The sequence below is a fragment of the Sceloporus occidentalis genome, unplaced genomic scaffold, assembly GCF_023333645.1.
Source record: "Sceloporus occidentalis isolate IW3139 unplaced genomic scaffold, rSceOcc1.0.p SCAF_37, whole genome shotgun sequence".
Classification (NCBI taxonomy): Eukaryota; Metazoa; Chordata; class Lepidosauria; order Squamata; family Phrynosomatidae; genus Sceloporus; species Sceloporus occidentalis.
In genome coordinates this window covers 6,547,480-6,568,561 of record NW_028317017.1, presented here as the reverse complement: position 1 = coordinate 6,568,561, position 21,082 = coordinate 6,547,480, and positions in this window count along the sequence as shown.

The following is a 21,082-nucleotide window of genomic DNA, read 5'->3' as shown; positions in this document are numbered from 1 at the left end:
ATAGAGAGAGATAGAAGTCCTTATTATCACAGTGCTGATTCACAACATATGCACCATATGTGAGTTTAACAAACCAATGATTTGTGCAAATATAGTATAAATGCAATGCACACAAGACATATCATGTGCACTACACTAAATTATGTTTGCAATTACTCTGATTATCTATTTTACGATTCTAATGATTGGGAGTAGGCACTTCCAAACCTCATATTTAAACTGTACAGACCAAGCACAGAGGTTCTCTAGGCAAGATAAGCTATTTTTCTATGAAAGGTCACACTGGGTCAAAAATTGTTTGCGGGGTAATGAGTATAATTACAACTTGGCACTAGTACAACGAAGGGTTGGTGTATTCATGAAACATTTTGTTCACTAGGTAGGGTTGTGGGTGAAAAGGTTACATTAGGGGTTAATTTGTTGATTGGGATCAAGAGTAACGGTCACATGACATGCTGCTAGTTTAACAATACATTGTTAGTGGGACACTCCAGCCATCATATACACTTTATTGCATACAAAAGCCAAGTGTCCCTTTAAATTAATATACAAAAAGCTGTGATTTGTGTGATATCCCACCATACATAGCTTCTGAATAATAACCGTTCAGTATTGTAATACAGTGGGCCCCGGACAGAGAAGAATCAGAGGAGGGGTCGCATAATCAGGCCTGGATCATGTTAGGGGTGCATGATCACCTCATGGGTTGTTTTAGATAGGTCAGGGTTTTAGGGAGGGCATAGGGTAAGTATGTCCTAAGTAGGGTTGTGGTGCAGGGCCTCTTCCTTGTTGTGCACAGACACAAAGAAGAGGCAGAACAGGAGAATTTTGCCTGCCACCCTCCCTTTGTTTTTCTTCTTGTTCTTTGTGTTGGCGGGGAACTGAGGTTCCGGTCATGTTTTATGGTTGGTTTATTCATGGTATCTGGGTGAACTCATCACGGTTTCTCATCCGAGGTATGGAAACTGTGGTTATTGTGTAGTTTGAAGGGCCTTATCCCACGGGCAGGGTCTCAAGGGAACGAGGTGGCTGTTGTGCTCACACCATGTGCTAGTGCGGTTTATGGCTCGTGGTTGGTGTACTCAGCAACATAGTCATGTGAGTTCAGGCGTGACGTGGAACAGTTGGTTAAGTCACATGGTTGTCGCATGGGTTGTGGTTGTAACCTCCATGATGTGAAGAGTTGCAATCGGGTAGTTGGGACGTTAAGCTTGGAGGTTACAACGTTACAATAAGATGTATGTTTTAAGTTTTAATAAAGTTTTACGTCACAGTATTTGATTAATCTTAATATTTTAAGATACCAACAAATGTATCTAGTGCCATGATCATAGAGAACCATAATATAATATTTGGTGCTATTTAATAATGCGCTAACATAGAGGTGAAGGTTTGCAGGCTCTTTATGTAAATAATAGTAGTATAATAATATATATAATAGCAGTAGTGTTCCAAATTGATACTCCGCAAACATTTAATAAATCAGCATAGTTATAATAAGCAAGATTCATTATGAATAATATAAAAAAGTAGTAGCTTACATTTAAAATATTACGTTTCCAACATCCATAGTTTCTCCAAGAACAGATCCAGGTAGGAAGGAACAAATTCAGTGCAAGTAAATAAATACAAAATAAAAAAAAATAAATTAATAAAACATAGACAAACTCCAAATGATAAGACAAAAATTAATGCAGCTGAAAAGGACCATGAAACATTTTTTGCCCACTACTACTACTATGTTTCTTTAATATTTTTTCATGTATATGGAAATCATTGAAGCCTGACTGCATTATATTACAATTAGACTTGCGCATTCGTCTTCGGGCGAACATGAAAACGAGCACGAAGAGGCCGTTTTTTTGTTCGTTCCGAAGACACGCCGAAGAGAATACAGTGCTGGCAAAACGTAGGAGAAGACGAAGACTCACAACCACGAAGAATCGAAGATTCTTCGTGATCGTCTTCGTTTTTGCCGCGCAGCCGCCAAAATTTCAAACAGGAGTGAGCTGATCTCGTCTGTCCAATCAGCTCACTCTTGTGACGTCACGCTAAGGGTCTCGTCCAATGCCTGTGCTGCTGTTTTTTGAATTCTGAAGGCGCCTTTATAAGACCAGAGCTTGCCTGAGAGATCCATTCATTTTTCGCTGTGACTACTTTGGCAACACTGCTGTGCTGCATCCGAGCGTTACAGAGAGAGATTGTTCTGTTCTGTGTGAGACTGGTAAGCCTTAGCCTGCCATTTCTCACAGTGTACTTCATCCTCACTTCAGTGCTACTTAATATAATTAATAATAATAATTTGATTAATTTAATTTTTTTTATTTAATTTGTCATCAACTGTAGTGTAAGTGCTGTTGAGTTGACAGTGCACCCAGTGCCTCAGTGGCACTGGGGTGCCCTTGCCCTGGGCTGGCACTAGTGCCTATTGCCTGTCCTGCTTAAATAAATTAAATAGAATTTATAAATAATAATTTAATAGAATCTATAATTTGATAGTTCATTATTATATATATATATATATTTGTCAGTCATATATATATATATATTCTATAGTATACTAGTGTAGAGTGTACTGTAGACATTCATCTACTAGTGTCTAATTTAAAATCAGTAATATTAATTAATATAATTAATAATTGAATTCATTATAAAATTATATATATATTTGTCAGTTATAGTTAGTAATAGTATACTAGTGTAGAGTGTACTGTAGACATTCAAGACATCTACTAGTGTCTAATCTAAAATCAGTAATATCAATAATTCTATAATTCTTTCTTGTCTTAATAGTTAATTAAATTAGCTATAAATAAAAGTAATAATATTAAATAATTACTACTAGCGTACAGTTCAGCTAATCTTATTAGTACTGGTGCTGCAGCTCTATAGTTTGTGCTTTGTTTTAGCAACAGCAAGAGACCAAGTCAATTTTTCTTAATTAATCTTTCATTTTATTTCATTTGTTTTGCTCACCTCAGTCCATCAGTGAAGTGAACTTGTTGGGCTAGTGAGTGCAGCCGCATAAGTGCTGTGTTTTTTTTTGATCAGCAAGCAGTGACGTTAACTGTTTTGCAAAGATTTTCTCATTTATTTTACATTTTATTTCAATTTTATTAAAAGTACCCTTAGTGTTTTGCTCACCTCAGTCCATCAGTGAAGTGAACTTGTTGGGCTAGTGAGTGCAGCCAGCAGTGAAGCTAACTGTTTTGCTGTGACATTTTATTTTATTTCTAATTCTTTTCAAGAAAAATTGACTGTGACGAGCTGTACTAAGCAAAGCTTCAAGCTACTAGCTGTAGTACTAAAATAATTCTAATCTTCTTTAATCTTAATCTATAATATATTATAAATAATATATAACAATATAAATTCTAATTCATAATCTATAATATAAGTAATTCTAATTCTAAATTCTAATTCATAATCTATATTCTTCTATCTATAATACATAATATATAAGTAAATTATTTCTAATCTATTAATATTATATAACTTAATATTAATTAATAAATCATATACTGAATCTGATTTAACCTCACTTTAGCTTAGTGGGTTTGAGAGCGTCTGCCTAGAGGTAGACTTATAGTAAGGAAATATAGCTTTAGGCTAGCATAGTAGTAGGCTAAGCTCTTAGGCCCGTGTAAATTCAAATTAAAAATAAAATACTGCTAGTTATTAAATAGTTAATCTTGAGTTAATAATTTAAATAACTTTAGCACTTTGGCAGATTGCACACAGCACAGTGCAGTAGTGCATAGTTTTACTTTTTAAGCAGTAGCACTGAAGAGAACTTCCTCTAATTTTTTGTCTTTAATTCGTTTTTCCTTTTTTTTATTTTTATTTTTTTTTATTTTTTTTATAGTTTTTTAAACACTACACTACACACACAACACAAAATTTGAAATGGATCCTCCTTTTGGGACTAAGGAGGGACAAGCTCCATCTACCACCGCCACCACCAGCACCACCACCAGCACCACCACCAGTTCTAAGATGCAGCCTTTGCGTCAGTCTAGTCGGCCAAGTAGGCCAAGCTCTCGCTTATCATTTGGGGAAGCATTGCTTGAAGGATCATCAAGTAAAGGAAAGGCACCAAAAGCAGGCAGTAGTAGTGCGGCTAGGCCCACAAGCTCTATGGTTTTTTACGGAAAGCCTAAAGCACCAGAAGCACGTTCAAAGTTAAAGGGTAGCACAAGTAGTACCAGCCCAGTGACTAAAAAGAAGTGCCTTTTGCCCCAAGCAGCATCTTCCCCATCCACCAGCAGCATGCAAGGTACCAAGCAGAGCCAAATTAGCAGCAAGACTCAGAGGGGTCCCAAACCAAAGCGATCTCATTCCTTTGTAGGGAAAACCACCACCACCACCACCCCCACCTCTACCGCCTCTACCACCACTAGTGCTGCGCCTACTGTTCCCACTGGTACCGCCACGCCATGTCCTCCTAGTACCTCTAGCAAGCCACCAAGTCCTTACAAAATTTTTGTAAAGACAGTTAGAGAGAGGGCTACACATAGTGGAACTCCACCTAGCGAGGTAGCAGAGGAGCCTGAGACTGAGAGGCCAAGTGCAGAGTCTATTCTTCCTGCTCGCACTACTACTAGTCACGAGTCTCACGACGAATTTAGCTCCAGCCTAGCAGGAATTCCATTCGATCTGGCTAATGAAGAGCTAGACTATGAGCCAGAGGAAGTAGAGGAGATGAGTGGTCAGGAATCAGATTCCTCAGGGAGCAGTGTCCAAATGACTAGTGCAGCAGAGGGCAATCCATAATCTTGCCTCAGAGCACAATATTGGGATTACCTCTCCATTGAATAGGGAGGATTGGACAGTGATCGCCCAGCTAGTGGCAGTCCTTAAACCATTCAGGGATGCCACAGAAAATTTAAGCTCAAACACTGCCAGTCTGGCCCAGGTAATCCCAGTGTTCTCCCATCTAGGCAGCAAGATGGATGTGTTCCTTGGAAACCGTGAGGCTGTTCAAGGTGGCACTCTACATCCTGACATAGCAGCCATAGTCAGGAAGCTGAAGGATCTGCTAAAAGTACACCTTCGCAAACGAATGGAAGAGAGTCCCGAAATGATGCTAGCGTGCCTTTGCGATCCAAGAATTAAGGGAAAGCTAGCTTTGAAATTTAATGTTCTCAGTAGCTACCGGGAGCAATTGGTCAACAAGGTGCGTGACTGGCAGCGTAAAATGGGAATGCTGTCCGAGGAGGGAGAGGTGCAGGAGGAGGAAGAGATGATGTGGTCTGCTACTCCTAGCAGCAGCATCAGCAGCAGTGCCACAAGCAGCACAACACAGCTGAGTGGAGCAGCTGCGTTTTGGGAAGAGGCACTTGGGAGTATAGTTGGACCATCTGACAGAGCTAGCAGCAGAAAGGAGAGTAGTGCTGCTGAAATGGTCAAACTTTACCTCTGTGAAGTTCCTTCTGCGCCTAATGTTGATCCTCTTAGCTACTGGGATGAAAAGAAGAGTGTGTGGCCTGCACTCTCATGGGTTGCGCAGCAGCTACTATCATGTCCGCCAACCACTGTTCAAAGTGAGCGCGTGTTTTCTATGACTGGAAACATACTGAGTCCACAGCGCTCACGCATGGCACCTCATCTGATGGAGCAGATTGCCTTCCTTAAATTCAATCTGCCCAAGTTGGGTTACCCAGCTCTTAGCTTGGAAAGTTAATTTTTTTTATCTGTAATGTTTAAGGTAGTTTCTCCCCCTGGTTGCACGTGTTTGCGGTGTGGCAACGTCTGCTACCTCCGCCGGTGTAGCCAATTTACGCTAGGGCCTAGTGTCTGAGTTCTGGAAGTCCGCTCCCAAACGCCATGGACTGACAGACTTTCATGCTTTGCCCTGGGGTGAAACAGGTGAGCGGGTCGTCAATTGCCCACTCATTCACCTTTTTCCTTTTCCAACGGTGCTGCTGGTGGTGGTGCCAGCATCTTTTGCCAGTTCGCTTCCTGGCTGAAATCATGCCTCAAATGTCCCTAATGGAGAGGGTAGTTTCTCCCCCTGGTTGCACTTGCTGCGGTGTGGCAATGCCTGCTACCTCCGCCGGTGTAGCCAATTTACGCTAGGGCCTAGTGTCTGAGTTCTGGAAGTCTGCTCCCAAACGCCAAGGACTGACAGTCTTTGGATGCTTTGCCCTGGGGTGAAACAGGTGAGCGGGTCGTCAATTGCCCACTCATTCGCCTTTTCCAATGCTGCTGCTGCTGCTGCTGGTGGTGCCAGCGTCTCTTCTCTGCCAGTTCGCTTCCTGGCTAGTGTCATGCCTTAAATGTCCCTAATGGAGAGGGTAGTTTCTCCCCCCCTGGTTGCACTTGCTGCGGTGTGGCAACGCCTGCTACCTCCGCCAATGTAGCCAGCTTACGCTAGGGCCTAGTGTCTGAGCTCTGGAAGTCTGCTGCCAAATGTCTAGGACTGACAGTGTTTGGATGCTTTGCTCTGGGGTGGAACAGGTGAGCGGGTCGCCAATTGCCCACTCATCGCCTTACCCAATTCTGCTGCTGCTGCTGCTGGTGGTGGTGCCAGCGTCTCTTCTCTGCCAGTTCGCTTCCTGGCTAGTGTCATGCCTTAAATGTCCCTAATGGTAAGGGCAGTTTCTCCCCCCTGGCTGCGTCTGTTTGCGGTGTGGCAATGCCTGCTACCTCCGGCGGAGTGGCCAGCTTACGCTAGGGCCTTGTGTCTGAGCTCTGGAAGTCCGCTGCCAAACGTCTAGGACTGACAGTGTTTGGGTGCTTTGCCCTGGGGTGAAACAGGTGAGTGGGTCGCCAATTGCCCACTCATTCGCCTTTCCCATTTTTCAATGCTGCTGCTGGTGGTGGTGGTGCCAGCATCTCTTCTCTGCCAGTTCGCTTCCTGGCTAGAGTCATGCCCAAAATGTCCCTAGTGGTAAGGGCAGTTTCTCCCCTCTGGCTGCGTCTGTTTGCGGTGTGGCAACGCCTGCTACCTCCGCCGGAGTGGCCAGCTTACGCTAGGGCCTTGTGTCTGAGCTCTGGAAGTCCGCTGCCAAACGTCTAGGACTGACAGTGTTTGGATGCTTTGCTCTGGGGTGAAACAGGTGAGTGGGTCGCCAATTGCCCACTCATTCGCCTTTCCCAATTCTGCTGCTGCTGCTGGTGGTGATGCCAGCGTCTCTTCGATGCCAGTTCGCTTCCTGGCTAGTGTCATGCCTCAAATGTCCCTAATGGTAAGGGCAGTTTCTCCCCCCTGGCTGCGTCTGTTTGCGGTGTGGCAACGCCTGCTACCTCCGCCGGAGTGGCCAGCTTACGCTAGGGCCTTGTGTCTGAGCTCTGGAAGTCCGCTGCCAAACGTCTAGGACTGACAGTGTTTGGATGCTTTGCTCTGGGGTGAAACAGGTGAGTGGGTCGCCAATTGCCCACTCATTCGCCTTTCCCATTTCCTTTTCCATTTCCATTTCATTATTTTCCTTCTGATACACAACCAACCAAACATAACACACACAATAACACAAATAACACAGTGACATAACACATAACACACATAACACATATAACACAGTGACAAGTGACAACACACATAACACACATAACACATACACGTACAATGCAAAAATCACAAGGACCTTTCCTCTTGTTATTTGTCCTGGCCTTCATTTCTACACTCACTAGCATTAACGCTATAACTCACACTTCATACTATAAAATTTTTCCATCCACATACCTGCCAACAGACCCAACTTTTTCAGGGACAGTCCTGCTTTTTTCCAGTCCTGTCCCATCTAATTTAGCTAAACTAGGTATGCAAATACACGTTGGTAGTTATAGCTCGGTAGGTAGCACTAGTATAAACATTAAATAAATATAATAAAGTACTAAATAATAAATCTAACTTTAAAATACATTTAAATAAACCCCTAATTTTTTTTTAAAACCCATTAAAATTAAATTATTATTTAGACATAATACATCTTTAACCAAAGCAGTGCACTGCTACTAATCTTAAACATAACCGTACATTAACCCTAAGCTATTTTTTAGTTCTTGTCCAACATTTTTCCATCCGCATACCTGCCAACACACCCAAGATTTTGGTGGACAGTCCTGCTTTTTTCCAGTCCTGTCCAGTAAAAGTTGGGTTGTTGCAAAGTATGCCATTGTAAATAGGTAGCAAATGTTAGGCATGTATTACAAGTGGTCCAAAATCAATTTAAAAATGTAAAATAATCCCTATTCTTTTATTAAACATCTATGGATGTGTGATTGTGTATGATAAACGGAGGCCAAGTTCCTTGGAGCATTTGTCTCTAGGTCATTTTGTGTACAGTACACCTCAGTACGTGTGTGCAACTCTATTGGTCGTTTCGGCAGGGGGCTGGCCTGCCATCAACGAATGAAGTGCGTTCTGCAATTCACTAGTTGATGCCAGACCAGCCCCCTGCCGAAACGACCAATAGAGTTGCACACACGTTCCTTCACGGCAGCTGCTGCTGCTCCGATGTGTTGTTAACCCCGTATTAACCCCTGCAAGGCAACCGGGAAGGAAACGAAGATTAAACGAGCACGAAGAATGTCCGCGAATATTCGCCCGAAGAGAAGACAGGAACGGGCGAATATTCGCGGAATACGAAGGTTTTTTCCCCCCCGAAGACGAGCACGAAGACGAACACGAAGAGCCCCCTGGTGCCCAAGTCTAATTACAATATTGAAATGTTATTTTCCCAATTTATGTTTGGGGATACCACTAAGCACACCATCTTGCAAATTCATTGAGAGATTTGTCAGAGGCCTTGTGCTCATGCACAGAAAGTGTCGGGAGAGCAGCCAAAGCTGATGCAAAAATCAATTGAGGGGGTGCATACTTCATCTGAGGGGCTGTATAAAAAATATGCATTGGACTGTCTCAGAAGCCTCTGTACATTGGGTCATGCTAGTGCGGTAGATGCCTGCCTCTATGGATCTGGTGATTAGTGTCTGCTCTTGTGCTCCCATCATCAGTGTCTCAGTGCTGTCTTTGTGTTCAGCCTTCTCCTGTCACTGGTAGGATTTCCCAAGGTTAGGCACCTTAGCTACTTGATCTTCTTCCATGTATGTTGCTGGTTCAGGCTTTCTCTCAGCAGCTTACCTTTGAGTGCCACCTTACTGATGTACTCCCAGATGCTTTGGGTTTCATCCAGGATGGTGGCTTTGACACTTACCAAACCCTGCCCGCCTTCTTTCCGCCTTCTTGCATTCTAGAGGAAGGTCCTTAGTGTCCTGTTGACTTAGTATACCTTCAGGCATTCACAAATCTATGTGTGTTGCATTGAGTCCTAGGTTTTCCTGCAGTCAATCTAGGCTGTCTAGTCTGTCTATACTTTGGATCTTGGGCGACTGTTCTGAACTATGTTGGATTCATATAATTTATATAAGACGATTCTGCATATAATCACATCGAAACAAATGGACCTCCGCAACATAATTTGAGTATTTTACGACAGTTCTACTGTCTGGCATGGTCATATCAACTAACTTTTTGTACAATGTCTGATTGTAAAAAGCTCTTTCTGTTCCAGGTTGTTTTCTGTTAGCCAGCGCGATACACAATAAAGATCATCTGTGGGATTCCATGAAGGTTTTCCCAATCACCTCTTTACCTAATCCCAACTTTAAACAGCTACAACCAGGGTTTAGGGTAATTTATACTTGGTTCAGCTCCCCATTCCTCCCCCAAATTACAGAATAGGCATGAGATGGTGTGAGTTGGGTCCTGAAATCCTTACACCGCCCACATAGATGCAGTCTCTCTCATTTTTTTGACCACTAAAAATTGCCCAATGTCCCCTATTTAAGTAACTTCACTGTACTGTTTTATTTTAGATGATGTAAAATATGTATCTGTCTATATGTCTTCCTAACTAAAAGAAATGCACTTTAAATAAATGTATACTGTACTGTTTTGCGTACTGCATATTCTTTATGTAGTTATTTAGCTAACTAAGCACTTTTTTATTGCCATTTCTGTACGAATAAGTATTATTGACTTATATGTTGAAATCAGACATGGCATACTCATTTGTATGCATTTCATTACTTGATGTAAGGCTGCTATGAGAGCTTCTCTCTCAGCACAGAACTCAAGTGTAACATGGCGGGTGCAATGTCAACATGGTCATTAAATTATATAAAAATAAAGACACAGACAAAGACAAAGTTGCATGGAGATAAAAGTCTACAGAGTTATTGACCACTGTGACAATTTATTTAAAGTTAAACAAGCTAAATGAAACATATAAAGCAACTGATCAAACTGGTTAGCTTAAATTTGCTAACTCATGCAAGCTGGAGTCCTTGAGAACAGGGCTGGACTGGGAATGAAAAGCATCCCTTCAAAAAATATTTGGACACCAGCCCCGTATATTTTATCACGTGGTCAAGCTCTTGTGCCCACACGCCACACCCCTTATACGTACCTATCTGAGTCACACTATTTGACATTCAAATAGATATAAATTATTCTTTTTCAAATTGCTCCTTAATAATTACAGAATACTACATTATTGGTACAATCCCTGGAACCAAATGCAGTAAAAAGCCAAAATAAGTAACTGGGAACAGACCCACAGGCCCTTGACTTCACAAGCAACATAACCCAGAGTGCCACTTTTGCCCCACAAAGAGCTAGTCTGTGCCAACTTTGCACCCAACCCTTAAGAAAAAATTACTGCAGTTTTACTGCATTTGTACTTCACTGTACTGCACTTTTACTGCAGTTGTAATTGTACGGAAGTACAAATGCAATAAAGCTGCAGTACATTGAAGTACAACTGTACGTTTGCAATATAAAAAAAAAGCGCAGTAAATGTGCAGTAAAATTGAAGTACAGTGAAGTACAAATGCAGTAAAACTGCAGTAAATGTGCAGTAATACTGCAGTAAAAGTGCAGTGTTGCAGTTTTTTCATGTCCAAAAAAAACTGCAGTAATTTTTTCGTAAGGGAAGCAGCTTGTCTGTGCCATTTTTGCTTCCAAGCAGCTCCTCTGTGCTCACATACAGCTTGTCTGTGGCTCCAAACAGTCTGCCTGTGCCTACTTTTGCCCTCAAACAGATTGTCTGTGCCATTTTTACCATCATACAGCCTGCCTGTGCCTTCTTAGCTTTCAAACTGCCTGCCTGTACCATATTATCCCCTAAACCGCCTGCCTTTGCCCATTTTCCACCAAACAGCCTGCCTGTGCCCTTTCCGTCCCCAAACAGCCTGCCTGTGCCCTTTCTGCCTCCAAACAGTGTGCCTTTGCTATATGTGCCTCCCCAAACCATGATAACACACACTTATACATTCATTTACACATTCATTCACTCATTCATACTCTTTCTTGCACCCCTTACCTCCCCTGCAATGTTCTCTTGGGTGCTCGCACACTGTACAAGCAACCTCTCTTTTACCACCCTACTGAAAGCAGGAATGTGGCGGGGGTCAGCAGCAGTAAACCTTGCAAGCAGACAAGCGGCCTTAGGGGTTGCCCGGGCCACGCTAGAGTGATAGGCCTGGTTGCAGTTGCGACCCCTGTGACTGTGGTTGTTACGCAACTGGCCGCATTAATAACAGTTGGAGACCGTGAGTGCAGCCACAGTGATGCTCCACCAGCCCATGGACTGGTCCACTCCCAGCTTCCCTGCCTGAAATTACTGACAAGGGTGTAGCACCAGCGTAACATCCCTGGTACATCGCACACACTGCTTGCCACTCTCCAGGGATCCATCCCATTGTGTGTCCTGCACTTGCACATACTTGTGCTAGTGCTGAATAAATTACCCATACCTCAGACAGCTGCACTGATGCCAGCGCTAGGGGACTCCCGTCAGCTCTGACTATATATTATATATTGTCCTGAAAACAGAGAAAAAAGGGAGGAGGGACTCATTCTGGCAGAGTTATACCAAAGAGTTATGAATTCTGTGAAGTTCCCCTTTTTATCACATCCCATGATTCCTGCTCACAAGTCTTTCCCCTTCCTATATACAATTTTGTCTGCCCAGTCCACACTGACCTGAACCCTGTACACTATGTTTATTAATGGTATTTTATGCCTTATTAAACAGGCCGTTCATTTGTAATGAATCATGGATTTTCTATCTGTTCTCTAGAGCCCACACACCTATCCTGAATTAATATGTCTATGTATCTTAATTAATTTCCATGTCCTATTAATGCTAACTCTTGTGCTGTTACAATACACAATAAGCTCTTCCTACATTGAGACATCAAATTTAAGTGAAAATTATTAAGATACGCTAGTAATGACTGGCTGGATGCCTGGAGAGCAGGGGAGCAACTGGACCATGGGCTGTTCTATAGGTCTTCACAATTCTTCTTTGTGAAGAATTTTGTATGGGCTTGGGGAGGCAGGAATGTAGTAAGGCTAAGTACAATTGTGTTATGTGACCCCTCTGCATTCCCACCTCCCTGGTCCAGTAAAGGTGAAAGAAAGCTGCTGTCAGGACCCTGGTAAGCAGGTCAGGTAGGAGCCCGGTAGCAGGGGATACAAGGGGTTCTGTTTGCACCCCACGATGCATGACGGCAGGAAGCCCACTGGCAGGGCTGACGGCAGGAAGCCCACTGGGTGAGCTGACGGCAGGAAGCCCACTGGGTGAGCTGACGGCAGGAAGCCCACTGACAAGGCTGACTGGTACGGAGGCCCACTGGGTGGGCTGACGGCAGGAAGCCCACTGGGTGAGCTGACGGCAGGAAGCCCACTGACAAGGCTGACTGGTACGGAGGCCCACTGGGTGGGCTGACGGCAGGAAGCCCACTGGCAGGGCTGACGGGTACGGAGACCCACTGGGTGGGCTGACGGCAGGAAGCCCACTGGCAGGGCTGACGGGTACGGAGACCCACTGGGTGGGCTGACGGCAGGAAGCCCACTGGCAGGGCTGACTGGTACGGAAGCCCACTGGCAGGGCTGACGGGTACAGAGGCCCACTGGGTGGGTTGGCAGCAGGTACAGGCAGGTAGCTCAGGAACTAGCAGGTAGCTCACGGTACAGGGCCAAAGCAGAGCGGTCCATGCACTTCAATGCAAAGGCCGTGACTACAGGGCAGGGCAGGTTAATAAAGGCAGGTACCACCCCCATGATCAGACCCAGCTGACCTGGTAATCTGAGCCTGAGCACTGCAGAGAGAGGGAGAGGGTGGCCACTAGTGGTAGCAGCCGGACATAACGGCAAAAGTAATCATACATGGTCCGGGCTAGCAGGGTGGAATCCTGACAGCTGCAGGTGAAGTACGGGGTGAGGGGAAGGAGTATGTATGTAAGTGTGTATATATAGGTGTGTGTATGAATGTGTAAGTGTGTGTAAGTATGAATCTGTATGTGTGTGTGTGTAAGAAGGAGTGTGTGTTAGCATGTGTGTATGTGTTAGTGTGGGATAGTAGAAGTCTATGTGTGTTAGCGTGAATATGTAAAGCTTGTGAATATTTTTTTTCTTTTTATCTGGGCTGGTCAGCAATATGTAAAAGTTATATGGAAAACACGGCTGATGTGGTCACCATAAGGGCGTACCTAGAGTATTTGGCAACCGAGATTCTGTATGTGGCCTGCCCCCATTTAAAAATGTAAAGACACTCACAAAAAATTATTGTTGGCAAGAATATTTATTTCACAAATTTGTAAACTGTCAACTGGGAAAAAAACAGAGATCTGAAAAAAAGATATTATTTACTTATAAATACTGTATATTAAATAAGTTTAAATAAATAACATTTACTGAACAGATATGATACAGCTTAACTCCTATCACTAGATACTGAGCCAGACATTGATGGTAGTACAGCATAATTCATATCACTACACACTGTGCCAGACACTGACGGTGCTAACCCTCATCACTATATACTAGGTCAGACAGACATTGATGTGGTAGGCCTCTGCCCGGAAACAGCCTGCCTGTGTCATCTCTGCCCCTGAACAACCTGCCTGTCCTATTTCCTCCCCTAAACACTTATATATTCATTCACTCACCCAGGGCCGGCCCGACAATGGAGCCGAGTGGGGCAACCGCTCCAGAGAGAGAAAGGGGCGCCGCTGTCAGTACCGCTCGGCGCCCCTCGCTCTCTCCTCTGCGGCGAGTCTCCCTGTTCGGTCTCGGTGCTGGCTTGTAATGCTGAGTGCCGGAAGATTTCCGGCGCTCAGCATTACAAGCCGGCACCGAGACCGAACAGGGAGACTCGCCGCAGGACTGCTGAAAGGTAAGTACAAGAAAGGGGGGGGCGGCAGGGACGGAGGGAGAGGGAGGGTAGATAAGGGGGGGGCGGCAAGGACGGAGGGAGAGGAAGGGTAGATAAGGGGGAGGCAGCATTTTAAAATTCGCCCCAGGCGGCATTTTGCCTTGGGCCGGCCCTGCACTCACCCACTCACGCATTCATTCACCTATGCACCCTCTCGCACCCTCTTATCTCAACGGCAGATTTCTTTGGTCCAGAGGCTGGCCGAGCAACACTGAAACTCTCTTTTCCTGCACAGGGGAAGCAGGGACCTGGGGGGGGGCACTGCATAGTGTGCAAGCTCTACAGCATCCCCAGTTTGCAGCATAGTGTCAGCATTGAGAAATGTCCTTGCTGCAGCTTCTTTTTACTTAACTGTGCAATGTGTTTTATCTTTTGTTGTATGGTGTCTACATTGAGTTTAGTCAGGTCTAATGGAGATAAAAAAATGTTATGCTCTAAAATGCATGTGCAGGGTAGTTCCTCCTACATATATCAAAAGCTTGTGTCAAACAATACAAAAAAAGGAACTTGTGCCCAGAGGGATACCAAGCTGATGAAGCCCATGAAGAACGAAACGTACTTCTGGTGTTGTTGGTTTCCTTATGCAAAGACAACTTGCCTCACATTTCAGTTCTGGACTGCTCCATGCGGCAGGAAAAGACTGATAAGTTGATGGAGATTTTTTCCTCTTTATGGGACAAAAGAGCTAAAATTTGAAATGTTTCCAAGCGGAAATGCACCAAAGGACAGGCTATTAAGTGACCATCCATACTTGAGTCAATTTAAAACCATTCCTTGTGCCAAACCAATGTGTCAAACCAATGTGCCAAACCAATGCTGAATATTCCCAGCAAGGTAAATCTGTGTGGTGGATGCAGAGGGATCATGAGTCAGAGATGAAAATCATCATGAAATCCATGGCATCATTAAAAAAAGTGTGCTGTTCAATTCTTATGTTTAAAGCTCATCCAGTAACCCTAATGCTTTATGTGACACAAGAGCAAATGCTCTTTCCAATACCTTGGGGGTGATATAATATAATTAATACACCTAGTGAAATGGCCACCATAAACCATTAACCATAAATCAAAAACTTACAGTAATTATGATAGCACAGTATATAGTTATATCAGAACACCAGATGATTATAGAAGCCAAATATAAATTACAATATATTCAGCTTTCATAATATGTATCTCAAAACTAGTTTATGTCAGCATTTTAAAGTGCATATTAACAACCACCTCCATCTTACTTATCATAGGAGAATTTAGGTCAACAAAAGCTTTGTAATGTTTACCAAAGGAGCCAAGCATCCAGGATGTCAGCAATAAATTAAATAAATTAAGAAATGGATTTCAACTTACAAACTATATATTAAACCATGTACTGGACGTCAATAATTTACCACGAAGTATATAACACAAAAATATATTGTTTTGTTTTAGCTATTCATTTAATATGATGAAAGACAATCTTCTACGAAATTATATATTCATTGTGTCTAATAGATATGTTCATGTGCTGTAACTAATTCTACATCTGACAAAAATAGAAAATTAAACAAAGAATAGACATGATACTAACAATTTATTCGCTTTATTTTTTTAATCCACACACTCTTTATTTATACTTTTTTACGATATATATATATATATATATATATATATATACACATGTATGTATATGTAATGTTAATCTCTAACCTCCAACAAATATTCACATATTATACGCTCACTGGCAACTTTATTAGGTACACCTTGCTAGTACCGAGTTGGACCCCATTTTGCCTTCAGAACTGCCTTCATTCTTTGTGGCATACTTTCGACAAGGTGCTGGAAATATTCCTAAAATATTTTGGTCCAGTGGCGACTCTAGAAACAATATATAGGGGGGGCACACAAGATACCACAGTCAAACTGGGGGGGCATTAATAATTTCCACCATTAAATCATACCACTGAAAAAACACACACACACACATATATATATATATATATATATATATATATATTGCCAAAAGTAATGTGCTATGGAATGATACTTTTGTTATTGGACAATACAATACTTGATCATTTAACATGGGAAGCCTGAAACCACAATTTAGTACGACTAATCCTTAAAATCCTTTAAACAACACAATACCTTAACTTTTCCACTAAATGATTTCAGGGCCTAATATTAGTCCCTGCTGCCGATATATATATAAATATATATATAAATATTAGACCCTGCTGCCGATAGCAGGTATAGATCAATACATTAACACACAAACCCAGCTTTGCATGTATAGATCAATTGAAATTCACTTGTGATCTCAGCACTGAAGGTATATATAAAAAAAAACAGAATCAGACATACAAATCCTGTATTTGCAGGTATACAATAACAATATATGAAATGTAGCATTGCAGGTATAGATCAAATAAATACATGGAAACAGCATTGCAGGTATTAATCAACTGAACAAGACATATAAACCCTGTATTTGCAGGTATACATAAATAATGTATGGAAACATAGCATTGCAGATATGGATCTACAGAAGAACACACAAACCAAGCTTTGCAGGTACTGATCAATTGGAATTCACATAAAAACACGGCATTAAAGGTATATTTAAAACCCCCTAAATTACAGGCACAGATCACAGGTTGCAAACCCCAAAGCCAGCCCTGGCGTCCACACTGCCCACATAGAACCTGGCCAGCACCCAGATAACACACATAAGATTTGCCATCTTTGTCCCATATACACCCTGCCTGTGCCATCTTGTTCCCCAAGGCTCAAACATCCTGCTAGTGCCATCTTTGCCCTTCCACAATTATACATCTATGATACACACAATCACATTAACTCATGCTCTCCCTCATTCAGACAAATCATCCACATATTAACTCATGGTCTCCCTCATTCAGACAATTCATCCATTTTAAGAAACTACACCCCTTGGAGCTTCAAATGAGGGGCTACATGTATTTCTATGACAAAAGTTGAGTGCACAAATAATGATGGAATATGTCACTTTGGCTTGAAAATATGTTTTTTCTAACCATAACGACATATTCATTTGTGTCTTGCGCACTCCAGGTTTGTACTAGAAACACATGCAGCCCCTCATTTGATGCGCCAAGGGATGTCGTTTTTGCAAATGTGCCATAATTTAACTTCCTACGTGAGCAGTAATGCCACGTCAAGGCTTCAACCCTAATTACTGATCATTCACACGCCTTTCATATCCCCATTCACTCACAGAAGCACACGCCATTCTTTCCATACATTTACTCACAGTAGCACACACCATTCTTTCCCCTTACAATCCCAAAGAAATGATGGTAAAGGGAGAAAAAAAATAACTTTTACAGCAAAAATAAGTTTTGCAGTAAAAATGCAAGGCGCTCCAGGGATGATATGGTTACTCACGTACCGCACAGGCTAAATGGCTGATTTTAATAATATTTGCAGTTCATCCGGATTTCAAAAATTGCCTCCCTCTACCGTTGGCTAAATTTAACCCCATGATCAAAGGGATCATAGGATTAAAAATTAGTATCAGCCATTTTTAAAAAGGGAATGTGACTTTTTATAGCTAAATGATCGCTGTGGTAACATTGGCTACCACAGTGATCATTTAGCTAGAATACTTAAACTTTTCTTAATACTTAAACTACTTTATGTTTAAATAATTTAATTTGGGGGACTCTAGGCAATTTGGATCTTTTTTTATCTGCCTTTAGAGACCCCCAAATAATTTTTTTTACATTTTTATTTTTTTTAACTTATTTTTTATTCTTTTTTTACAATCTATATACCGTTGGAAAGGTGAGGTGATTACAGGCATCTAAGCAGCATGCTCCCATACCTCTTTAACTGACAATTGTCAGTTGTTAATAAAGTTGTGCGGTGACGTCATCGAGTCATTGCGCAAGACGTCACCGGGCAGATCGGGTGGCCCCGGTGATGCCCTTCAGTGTGAGGGGCAGATCGCCGGGGTAGGTGGTGATGGAGGTCCACAGACCTCCATCAAGGTAAGATAGTGCTAGTGACGGCATGGTGCCGTCGTTAGCACCTGACTGGGACTGCTAGCGACGGCACCATGCCGTCGTTAGCAGTCAAGGACTGTCCTGGGGGGTTACAAATTCAGCGGGGGGGCAACAGGGGGGGCAAGGAATAACCTAGGGGGGGCAATTGCCCCCCCTTGCCCCCCTGTAGCGACGCCACTGTTTTGGTCCATATGGACATGATGGGAATCTCCCATTCCACCACATCCCAAAGGTGCTCTATTGGATTGAGATCTGGTAACTGTGGAGGCCATTGGGGTGCAGTGAACTCATTGCCATGTTCAGGAAACCAGTTTGAGATGATGTGAGCTTTGTGACATGGTGCATTATCCTGCTGGAAGTAGTCATCAGAAGATGGGTACACTGTGGTTATAAAGGGATGAACATGGTCAGGAACAATACTCAGGTAGGCTGTCGGGTTTAAACGATGCTCAATTGGTACTAAGGGGCCCAAAGTGTGCCAAGAAAATGTCCCCCACACCATTACACCACCACCAGCCTGAACCGTTGATACATGGCAGGATGGATCCATGCTTTCATGTTGTTTCCTTCAAAGTCTGACCTTGCCATCTGAATGCCGCAGCTGGAATCAAGACTCATCACATCAGTCAACGTTCTTCCAGTATTCCATTGTAAAAATTTGGATCAGCCTATGCAAATTGTAGCCTCAGTTTCCTGACAGGAGTGGCACCCGGTGTGGTCTTCTGCTACTGTAGCCCATCTGCCTCAAGGTTCAAAGTGTTGTGTGTTCAGAGATGGTATTCTGCATACCTTGGTTGTAATGAGTGGTTATTTGAGTTACTGTTGCCTTTCTGTCATCTCCAACCAGTCTGCCCATTCTCCTCTGACCTCTGACATCAACAAGGCATTTTCGGCCACACAACTGCCCCTCACTGGATATCTTCTCTTTTTTCGGGCCATTCTCTGTAAACACTAAAGATGGTTGTACGTGAATATCCCAGTAGATCAGCAGTTTCTGAAATACTCAAGAAAGAGCCACAACTGGGTTCTTTTTTGCCTTCTTTTGGATCAACAGCAAGCAATTAACAGATATGGGAAAGGCTGAACTTGATGGACGCATGTCTTTTTTTCAGCCTATGTAACTATGTATCTCAGATCAGCCCGTCTGGCACCAACAACCATGCCACGTTCAAAGTCACTTAAATCCTCTTTCTTCCCCACTCTGGTGCTCGGTTTGAACTTCAGCAAGTTGTCTTGACCACGTCTACATGCCTAAATGTATGTGCTGTCATGTGATTGGCTGATTAGATATTTGTGTTAACAAGCAATTGAGCAGGTGTACCTAATAAATTGGCCAGTGAGTGTAATTTACAAAGCAATTGCACCTAACAGGGCAAAAAATATTTGTTGAAATAAATTACTCTTAGATAATACAGATTGTGTAAGTAGACAAATTATATAACTAATACATTTTATTGCTCTGTGTTCAGTATCTCTTTGCACATATCCATGATTATAATTTGTCAATTTAATTATGAGTTGTTTTGTGTAATAATGATGGCATCAATAAAAGTTTTTTATTTGGAATTAAAATCTTGAATATCATTCTACTCACAATCTTTCCTTATCACTTGTAGATCCACATGTCGTATTTATATATTCTATCTAGTAAAACTTTTTCCTGATGTAAGCCCTCTGACGTTAATCAGTCCTTGTCTTAGATTCAGGATGTCATACATGTTTAAGTTAGCCTTTACCAACTGATAGGAGGCTAGAAAGTTGTCAGGAGCAGGAATCAGGAAGGACCAGTTCAATAGGGAGCAGAGCTCAATATGCAGGCAGAGGCGTATAGCAGATAAGGCCAACAACGCTGTCAGGAAAAGCCGAGGTACGGTACACGAGCGGGCAACGAGGTACAAAAGGGTCAGGCAAAGCCGTAGTCAAAGGAGAGCCAGGAATCACGAACCGTTTAGTAGATAAGGGTCAGGCAGGAGCGAGGTCAAAGGAAAGCCAAGTAGGTACACGGAGAATCACTAGGAAGGCGCACTCAGGATGTAGCAGGGAAGCACAATAACTGAGCACTGAGCAAAGCTCAGTGCTTGGTTTTAAACTTGCCGCTCGGGGGAAGCTCCGCCCCCGAGTGGGAGGCTACAGCGGCGAGTTCCCGCGAACCTTGTTCGGGGAACAATAAAGTTAATAGAGGGCGCGCGCGTGCAAAAGCCGGTCGAGTGGAGAGGCCGGTAGGACACCTGCTGGATCCGATGCCCGCGGGTAGCGGGCATCCAGGTAAGAGACCGCGTCGGGTCGCCGGACCCCGGCGGGTACCGCAACGGGTAGCCGGACCCCGGCGGGTACCGCATCGGGTCGCCGGACCCCGGCGGTTACCGCAACGGGTAGCCGGACCCTGACAAAAGTAGAACTTCCTTAGATTACATTTCTCCTTGTGTTTTATATTTTTGTCTTGTAACAGCACCATAAACTTCTTTTTCATTACTCTTAAAATGTGTGCTAAGAACCAGAGGAATTTTATTTACCATGCTTAATTTCTCTGGCACTTTGTCAGGCATACTCACATAGTAAATGCATAGCAGGCCTGGGCATATCCAGTCAATATCTAAAAATACATGTAACATTGCTTCAAGGTCAGTACAGAAAAAAGTGTTTCATTGAACACCCCTGTGACTTCTTCCTTTATATGTCTGTTTCTATTTCTTTTGCAAATATCATTGATTTGCATATAATAATATACAGTATATTTAAGAGGGCAATTAATCCCTAAAATGAACTTTGTGTATTATTGGTTTCTTGTTGTTTAATTACTACCTATGAAAAAATACATTTGGGAGATTTTTAATTT